Source organism: Pleurodeles waltl, chromosome 11 (assembly GCF_031143425.1).
Source record: "Pleurodeles waltl isolate 20211129_DDA chromosome 11, aPleWal1.hap1.20221129, whole genome shotgun sequence".
In the NCBI taxonomy this organism is placed as follows: Eukaryota; Metazoa; Chordata; class Amphibia; order Caudata; family Salamandridae; genus Pleurodeles; species Pleurodeles waltl.
In genome coordinates, this window is record NC_090450.1 from 907,505,170 (window position 1) to 907,515,918 (window position 10,749).

Genomic DNA, 10,749 nt, shown 5'->3' on the forward strand with positions numbered 1-10,749 from the left:
TCAGATCGGCTGACTGGTCTAATGATAATGTGTTCAGAATGTTTTATTGCAAGCCTGTTCACCATGCTTCTCTAGATGTTATTGATTTGCTTTAAAATAGCATAATAGGAGCCTCCGATCTTCTCATAAAATGCAGATTTTCCTAGTAAATTTATGAAGGAAAGTCTTAATTTTATTAAAGACACAGAGGCGAGTATTATCCCGCCTCTACAAATTCTAATGCTTATTATTTTTGTTCCCTCCCAGCAACATCTTCAACGACTCCACAAACTTCCTTTTAAGGATTTCAACGTTCAACACCACCATGTTTCTGGATCCCAGGGTTCAAGATCTTCCACGTTCCATATCTGGACTTTTGACTGTGGTTCAAGAACTTTTGTCGGTGTTCATGAATCTGTTGTTCTATTATTCCACTGTTTACCTCTTAAGCTCGCATAAGAAAAGAGGGCTGTTCTCAGTCAAGATATGTATTATAGGGCTACTCTGTCGGTGATTGGTGTGTTACTGTGACTACATCTTGGTTCCCATTGGCCACTTTTCCGTTCCCTCATGGGAATTGTAGTTCTTGACTGCAGCTGCTGTTTAATTAAATAAGAAAAGAAAAGCATAATACTCGCCTCAGTGTCTTTAATAAAATTAAGACTTTCCTTCATAAATTTACTAGGAAAATCTACACTATTACACATTCTAAGGTTACAGCGCAAATTAATAACAAGAACAATTGCACAAACGATATTACATACATTTAGATTCAGCAAAGGAAAACATTGACTGTTACTCCCTATGGCAAATTCTCATTACTGAGGATCCTTATCTCACATCAGATTAGCATTAGCATGTTGGGCTTCATGCAAAACAATTTAGTCAACACAAATTTGGAAAACATCTAACTATGGCTCTATCAAAACAGTGCAGTTGGTACCTAGAAAGAAATAGCAAACATTGTATTGCAAATCAGATTGATAATAGTATACCTCTCCTCAAGTGGATCGGCCAGCTAAGATAGTCTTCGTCATCAGGACATCAGTTCAGTCAGCAAGGCATCAGGATTCAGTATCAAAGTTCAGAAAACGCAGTCTTTAAGCATTAAACTTAAGCACGTCTCTTGTCAAGACGCTCAAGAAAGTAATGGTCTTTCAGCAAGAAAGAAAATGGGCAAATGCGCTAGGCAAAAGGTGAATGCACAATGGCAGGTCCTTCTCAGTGCAGTCCGATTAAGTTAAATTTCCTAAAACTACTTCCCAAGTCCCTATTGGTCAAGGAATCGCATGTTCACACTTTGTCCAATAAAACTAAAACACCAAGGGGATCATTATGACCCTGCCGGTCGGGGTTAATATGGCCGTACTATCGCCAACAGGCTGGCGGTACATATTGCCATATTATGAGATTGGCGGGTTGGCTACAGCCAACCCGCCACTTCTCCACTCATACCTCCATGGCGGTATGAGCCACCAGGCCAGAGATGTCTATCTCCAGCCTGGCGGCCCACCGAGTACCGCCCATGGCATTATGAGGCGGCCTACCGTCATGGTTTCCGTGGCCTTAGCAATGCCACAAAAACCATGGCGGTAGGCCCTACCGGTGACAGGGAATTCCTTCCCTGTCACTGGTAAGTGTCTCCCCCACCCCCCAACACTCACCTGATGTCCCCACCCCCACTCCAACCGAACTTCACCTCCCACCCACCCCCTAGACACACTAACCCCCCACCGCGATATACAAACTAACAATCCCAACCACTCCGATCCACAAACACACCTTCCACCCCCTCCGATCCACAAACACACCCCCACCCCCTCCGATCCACAAACCCCATCCTCCCCAATACACACACATCCGCAGACATGCACACACCACACAACTGACCCCACAGCCACACGCGCACACATCACCCCCTCCCCCACCCCCACCAGTCACAGCACCCCTCACCCCACACCCCCTCCCTGCATACATGCACACAGACACTTACATGCACCATGCATACACCCATTCATTAACACTGCCATACACGCATTCATACACACACTGCATACATGCATTCATACACACACTGCATACACGCATTCACTCACACGCATACAACCACGCAACAAAACACACACAGATGCATTCACACACGCACTCACACACTCAGACACACACACACACACATAAGACACCCACCCTTCCACCCCACTCCCCTGTTGGATGCCCGACTTACCTCGTCCGCCGAGGAGGTCGTCCAGCAGGGAACGGGAAGGGGCGCTGCTACTGCCAGCAGCACCCCACCAGCAGAACACAGCCAGGCAGCATTTCTGGTCAAAATACGGCTGCCGGTGTTCTACTGGTGTGGCGTTGCTAGTGGTGGCAGCACCAGCTTACCACCGCCCACTAGCATGATCACTGACGAATTTCCACCCTTCTTGTGGCGGAAGTCAGGCAGTGATCATAATATGGCGGACGGATGGTAGCCACAGTGACAGCATTTTGGCGGCCGTCACTACGGTGGTGGGCATTTTTTTACCGCCAATGTCAAAATGACCACCCAAATCTGTAAGTTCTCCTAGTACACAGTTCACATGTCGCTGATTGGCTTCTCTTGTAATGTCCTCATCGTCTGGCTTATCAGGTAGCAATATTGTTACAGCTTATACTCCAGTCAGTGTCTCTATTGTTCTCCTCCTGAGAAAGTCAGTCTTACACACATTACACTTACAATGTTACAATTAGCAAGAACAGCATCTTCTAGCAAGCGGTTCTCATGAGAAAGACTTTTAGCTACAAGCACATTTGTCAGAACAGTGGAAAATCACAATTTAATTTTCTAAGCAGACATTTTATTAATCGGTTTAGAAATACAGCGAGACATGAGGCCATTCAACTAGGCCAAGACCTCCGCTAAGTTCAGGCCTACAATTAATAAAGCTAATACACAATGCATAACCATTAATATGATGTACTACTAGATTAGTCAAACATAAACTCAATTTTTCATATAAATAAGCCATCAAAATGTATACTTCGTGAACATTGGCGGGCACTCACATAGACACATTTTCAAATGCGTGCATTATTTTTCTCTAGGTTAATAAATTTTCTACGCAAATCCATTACTCAGAATACATGAATATTCATTAACATTTTTATTAAAACACCTGCTCTATCACACCAGCTTTAGAGAGGCACATTTGCCTGTAAGGAGATCTTCTGATTCCACTCGTAGCAAAGTGTGGAATACATTATCTCTCGGCCATGGTAAACACTGATAACAAAAGGATCAGTATTTATTGGGGCAGGTAAATAACTCCTTGTGTTAGTGCCCCCTCAAAAGAGAAATAAAGTGGTTTTCGGTGATTTCATACCAAAAATCCGCAGGTCCCAGAGTTTTTTTACCTGTTAAATTTTGAGAGGTTTGATCTGCTTAAATTTCACTCACGGGGTCAGGCTTTATTGCACCTGGTGTTTACTGAGGATGGTGGACTACGGTAAAGCAATACTTGCTTCCTCCACACAACCAGGTGTTTGCACCAGGGCCACAGTGCTGGGGCCTCTCATGATGAGGGCCTTGTGGATGAGGTAGAACTGTCAGAGCCAGAGAGGGACCCTCCCCTTTTTCTTCTTTTCAAGCTTCTGTTGTTCTGGGTAGAAGATCATCAACTTCAATTACCAGTTTATCGAAATGGGGCATAGCATGAAGATTTTGCTGCTTCCTGCACCAAACTCTATATTTTCTGTGATTTACCAGCCATTTTTCCCTGGTAAATTTCTTCAGGTTTGACATGGCGAAATGTCCCAGTTTGAAAATCGGACTGTAGGATAAATCTGACATACTTAGAATTCAAGCACCTGTGCAACAGTGATTTGCATTGGTATCAGAATTTTATGATAAGCTCGTAATTGAAGCCTTATAAGTTGCTGGCGTACTTCAACCAGAAACCTTTGTTAGATCCTATCTGCCTTCCTTTTATTGTTCTCATAAGATGTTTTGTAGCCAGGGGGGTGTCTCTGAGGGCAAAGGTAGGGTGAACAGTTTCTCTACAGTCACAGATTTCAATGTAAATATTTTCATAATTCTTTCAAATTATTATTTACTTGTAATATTCTTTCAATGGCCTAATTCAATTACTCCACTCTTTATATGAACGTCAGATATGAGAAATTGAATGCAATATTTTTCAACAATGGACTCTGAAGACAATATTGGCTACATACACAGATTTTTTCAACTTTGAAATAGCTGCACCTTGCAACTTGGAGTTGCTCTTCCTACATTCATTGGTAATTATAACATGACCATTGTGAAACGCTATTCTATCACTGTGAAATCAGAATATCTTCAAATTCCTAGAGGTCCAGGAAACATCTCTTGAGAAACAGTTCCACAAAAGTAACAAAAAGCAGAAGGAACGGTGTAAATTAAGGATCAAAGGAGGCCATGAACAAGCCGGCCAATAAAACCTACATCAGCTTACAAGATGGGGGCAGCCGGAAAATCCATGGGCCATTTTAGTTTGGGAGACGATTGCCCAAGGAATGGATTGAACTTATATCACTTTAAAAAGTTTTAAAGTTATGTTATTTAAAAATGCAACGTAACATGTTTGTAATTTTTTTAATAACCTATAAATTCAATGTCATTTCCCAGTGGGCCAATGTGATGATCGAGTTTACGTGGTAATGCGTCCACTTAGTGGGGTTGATGTTATGTTCAGTAGATGCCCTGGGGTTGATCTGATGGAGTGTGCCATAGAGTAGTCTTCTGGGCCACCCATCACCATGCTTCAGTCCCCTGGCATCCAAAAATCACACGTTTCCTGACATCATTAGCTGTGACTTTCTCATTATGATAAACTGAAAATAAGTAAGAATTACATCCCTGCTGATATTTTTTTGGGGTGCTGGCCTTATAGGTATACTGACTCCAGGGGTACTTTGTTAGAGTTTTTGGCGCATTGACTTTAAGCCAATGTCAAATAACTGGCGCAAGGTATCAAATGTGGTTGTGTTGTACCAGTAATGGAGATGGGTCTGCCAGTGAATGCTGTAATTATCAGAAAATCCACCAGTTGACATGCCTCCAACCACATTGTATGGTGGAGCTTGAATCTGAACTAAGGTGCCTTTGCATACATTTTTTATATGATTTGTGGGTATCGAACCAAAATACAGTAGCCTATATATAATTTCCCCAAAATATATTCTCCTAAATATAATTTGCAAACATATTGCCTATCCACGTTAATACTAAAACAAATCTACAGCTATTAGAGTGATACTTTTCTAAACAATACGTCGGTCATGGCATTTATGCCAAACAACATTTTTGATCAATATTCTGACACTGTCTACCCTTATTCCATTGCATGGGGCATGTCTGGGGTTGAATACAGAATCAGAAAGATAACACGTGCAATCTGGACACTTAACATGCAGATTATTTAATAATTTAGGGCTAGATGTAGGAAAGTTCAGATTTGCAATTTCCTAATTGTGGTTTGCAAAAAAATCGCAATTAGGAAATAACAAATCTGAATGCACATACGATTTGCTGCCATATTTTATGACTCACAAAGTAGTTGCTTCTTTATTTTGGTAATCACATTTTGCAATTTTCAAAATTAAGATACTGGCTACAAATTGCGAATGCAACCACAAATACAGAAAAGCACTTCCTGGTTCTGGGTAATGACCTCAAAACCAGGAAGTGCTTCTCATTTCAAGCCTGAAAAGCAGTCAGAAAGGAGGTAATGCACAGATTCTGGTTCAAATTGTGATTTGGAGCATCACGCCTCGGCTTTTTTATACCAGCAATGGCCAGCCAAGAAGCACAGAAGGAGTCAGTGGGAAGAAGAAGAGAACTCAAGTTCTCAGAAAAATACCTTGAGATTTTAACAGAGGTGTGCTGCCACAATCATGATATCGTGTTTGAAAGTTTGTCCATGACTGTCCTGGAGGTGCAGAAAAAGACAATATGACAGGAGATGCAGCAGAAAATCAATGTTGTTGGAGTAATGCAGTGTTCCAATGAAGAAATCAGGAAGAGGTGGTACGAACTCAGGTCGTGCACAAAGAAGAAGGTTGTGACTTGACTGAGTGAGTCCTAAGCAACAGGAGGTTGCCCGCTTCGTATCTCAGTTTGCGATCTCTAGGATCCACAGAGCTAGCGGTACATCGTTTTTTTTCATTAACAGCTCCAAAACTACCACAGATTTACACCAAAGCTCAAAAAGAGATCTTTCAAGACCAAGATCTAGCTTTCTGCCTAATTTGGTGTAATTCCGTTCAGCAAAAAATAACAAAAAAAACCCTTTGTTATAGTTAGTAAAAATGTATTTATTCTTTCTGTAGAAACCAAACATATACTACACAACATTACAAATTCTAAAGTTATAGTTATACCTTCAATTTATAATCTACGCACCACCTTGAAATTGCCATATCTTTATTTATTCTTCATATACAAATCAACCTTAAACTACACAAAAATTAGAAATTTTGAAACTATTCTTATATCTTTAATAATTTATAATTTACACAATACTTTCAAATTACTATTACTCATGCACCTCCATACACAGTGTATTGAACTTGTTAGCCTAAGACTGCTGGGTGGAGAGGGTCAAAGTGCGCAGGTCACTTTGACAGGCTCAAGACAACCGGCCAAAGTGACATGCGCACTTTGGAGCGTACAGTCAAGCCACTGCTCCAGTCCTTTGCTGCCAATCAGCAGCAGAGGACACGTCCCTATTTTTCCTTGCAGGCTGGTGGCTGAGGTGCTCCATGATGAAAAAAATGGCAATGAAATGTAATTGCCATTTTATTCTTCATGTTTAGCGCGGCTCGCAGCAAGCAGGGGGTGACGATCCCTCACCCTAATGAAGAAACCGCTGCTGCTCACATTGCCCACATCACTTCCCAGGTGCTGCTGCGTTTTCCATTCCATTCCATTGTTTGTGTATACTGGTAGGACCATGGTTGATGAATTTGTTAACATGTGAAAATGGGTCATCTATCGCTTCTTGCTTGTTCACGATGTGAGAAAGCCTGTGCGCCATTTTCGAAGCACAAGCATGTGATTTCTTGTGGGACCTTCCCAATGTCTAACAGTCCACCAGTGTCTGAGGAAGAGGTGCCTCAGCAAAGAGTAATTACAGTTTTGAATTATTCATCATCATACCTTCACCTTGTGGTTTTCATCCATGCAGATGAACGATAGGTTTCTCAGGTTGGGGTGGAAGTTGTCGAGAGTCTTCCTTTCTTCCTGCTGGGACTAGCGCACCAAGAGCAATTTGTAATCTGAGGTGATCTGTGGACTGCAAAAGTTCAAGGGCTGCTACTGCCTTGTCGTAGGCATCATCGTGGCCTATGTTGGGGAGATTGTGGAATAACACAAATTTATTTGGTGATTCAGTGTATCAGGCATGTTTTCACCCCTCCATCAGTCTCGTTGGTAGCTTTTAAAAGATTGTTTGGGTAGCCAGTCTAGATTTTTGATGTAAGGGCTGCTGAGTCTAGAGGCGCACGCTGGCTGGATGCTGAGAGAGGGCAGTCATGTGTACCTTCAGGGCTGGACCCCTCACACGGGAATCATCTCCCGTCTCCGGCACAGCTGGACCAGTCGAATTGGGCAGAGTTTGCCAGTGGGGACCTGGGGACTGAATGCCATTCCTCGTCGCCAATGTTCTGTTTCGGTCAACCACGAGGGAAACAGTGTTGTCTCACCGCGTTTGTGTCTTGCTGTCACACATACACATAACATCACAACTTACTGTGATGCTGGTCATGAACTAGAAGTCCTGCTCGCCCAGGGCCAATATTTCATTGATGCAGCAGGTGCAGTGGCACCAGGGCCCAGAGGTCTGACGGGCCCACTGACCCCGATTATTACTGCATTTTACAATTCACAGAGCAGAGGGGGGGCATTTCCTTCCTTGCGCTAGAACCACTGACACGCTGGCTACTCTAAAGTGCACGCCCCAAGTGCTTCTATTCCCTTTGTGCGGCCACACCGGGCCTTAGGGTGTTGTGTATGGCTGGGATGCCCAGGGCCTCTTAACAACCCTCATCATCTGTGAAACAGAGAGTTCTCTACACGTTCTCGTTTACATCCTTCTACGTTTTGGTCCGGAAATTTGCAAAATTCACCAGGATCAGTCCAGCTTATAAAAGGTAATGTTTCAAAAGGTTAATTGCAACAACAATATATCTAATCGTATTTAAAGTTGTAAACTGCTAGATGTACTAAACCCAAATAGTTTTAAGATGTGTGAAATGTGTTCTAAAGGTATTTTAAAAATGGAGGGGACGGATAATGAAGACTTCGAATCTGTATTACACTACTAAGGATGACGTTAATCAACCAGGGCGGAATTAAAAAAACATACACGGAGGCTTCGCTTTAAAACTGCAACTTGAAGAACATAACCCAAATACGTCAAATCTAATGAAGTGGGAGCCTTTGAGCTAGCCTTTAATGATCTGGAGTTTGACTCGAGCGTCACCTGCCGGCCAAAAGGTGAAGAACAACTATACATAAACCTAATGGGTTGGAAGTGAATGAGCGGTTTTCGTTTTATTCCTTGTGTATAACGTTTTAGGACGTAATTTATCCTGAGACCTCTGCTGCTAGCATTGTGGTGGTTTGTGAACAGGACACACTACATTTACTCAGGGGGTTTTGATCTAACTCACTTGGCATCTGATAAAATGGCGGGGAAGAATGCATATCCTTTCAATTTATAGGTTAGTTACCAAGACATAGGAAAATTACACGAAGACAGATTTTACATCTATGTGCCGATATCTGCACACGTGCGAACTTGAGCACTCTAGAGCTGTAGAGACGGCACATGTATGTATAGTATTTGTAAAGCGCAGCATGCCGTTAAGGCCCCTTCGGAGTATCTCATGGAGACTACACAACTGGCCTCATTATTTACTTTTTAAGTACAATGTTTAAGATTTAATACGCTGAACTTGGCACAATTATGCCACCACGGAAAATGTAACAATATGAAATGGCGTCAGACCATAGGAAATATTTGCGTGTATTCTGGCCTAAATTACATTATGATAATTATGTAACATGATATACACGAGTGATCCTTGAGCTTTCTAACCAGTGTTAAACTTATTAACTGTGAGAAATGAGCACCGTCCATTTAATCCCCCTGGCTGTTTTTGCTGTTTAGACTACCTGGGACTTGTTCCATCTTACTACCGGAGTCTGTGAGCTCCATTAGAATGGACTGAGAGTGCTAACCACCAGTGTCCACCTTTTAAGATAAGGTCTGCCGCTGTTTGGCTGGGCTAGTTGCACATGAACACACGTGTACACATATGTAGTCTGAGCATTTGAGACTACGGTCTAGTTTATCCTGGCATCTTTGCACGGGTAGTCTGTTGCAGAAGGGAACCTTCAAAGATTGCTGCTGATCTGATGGTCTTATAATATGACAGCATTAATAGTGTGAGTAGGTACAGCTGTAGAGATTACTGAAAATTGTTTGTGTGTCACTGTATCATACACTGTGGGCGAAATCTGCACCAAACTACAGTGTCAGCATCATGAGTTGCAGAGGCTAGTGAGGCACAGTGATCAATTAATTACTCTGCTTTTTAGCTGAAGGATCAAAGAATTACTGGCTGATGGCCACAAATTCTTACGCATGCTCCCACAGAAACAAAGGAGGACAGCCAGATCCTGGATCCAAACTCAGGAGGGGATACACTTTGAGTTTTGGAGGAAAGGGATCAGATAGCTGTGACAGTTGGGATGTGGTTTGAGGCTCTCAGAGAGATCTTTCAACAAAGCCCCTCAAGTCACAATGTTGAAGTGTCCCAAAATGCTGAGCAGAAGGATGGGAGAGGGGGTTGAGTCATGATGTGCCACCCTAGAATTCTGCAAAGGTGCCTGCTGTTTAGAACTTTTCACCCATACTTAAAACCCCTGCACAAGGGAAAGACATTTGACAACAGTCCCCGACCTGGGGAAAGAAACACAGAGGAAAGGCCAGCTTGAATAGAGGCCAAGCCTGGCCCCTTGATGTAAGAATGGACTGAAGGACTTCTGATTTCAGTTGGCATTCGGGGACTGGATTTGCTTATCCAGGGCCAGTAGTGCTGTCTCCCTATACCCTCTGGGGAACAGTAGAGGGATGGACCTGCGGGAGGGGACTATTGGGGGGGGGGGGGGCGGTCTCCTGGATATTCTGAAGGCTAGTTTTGCAGGAGTGTGACCTCCAGAAAGAGGGGACTCTGACTTCTACTGCCCCGGAGGTGACCCTGACAAAGCCAGTAAGCCCCGCCTTTCATAACTAAACCTTTATGTGGAAGATTCTGTAGTTCTGTGGTTCAGGGCTCGCTAGGGATGTGAACTGTCAGGAGTATGTCACTCTAGGTATTTACATCTGCCATCATGTATGTATTTGTAAATTAATGCATTGAATTTAGTAGTGTGTCCATAATTAAGTACTTTTCTTTTTTATAAGAAAAAAACATGACTTTACAATGAGTTATTGGGTGTTGTTTGTGGTGTGCTTGCGGACTGGGATATGCACCCACACCACCTCCCGTGAGTAGTCCTTGTACCAATCTGACTTGCAACTCTGGGAGAATCAAGTGCTACAATGGGGTACTTGGTTCCGATGAGATGGAAAGTTGCAGACTTATTATTTGTGGACGACCCTCATCCTTTGCAACTAATAACTAATTTTCATACATTGACAGATTGCCAGTAAACAAGTAAGGCTGCGAGGCAGACATTTC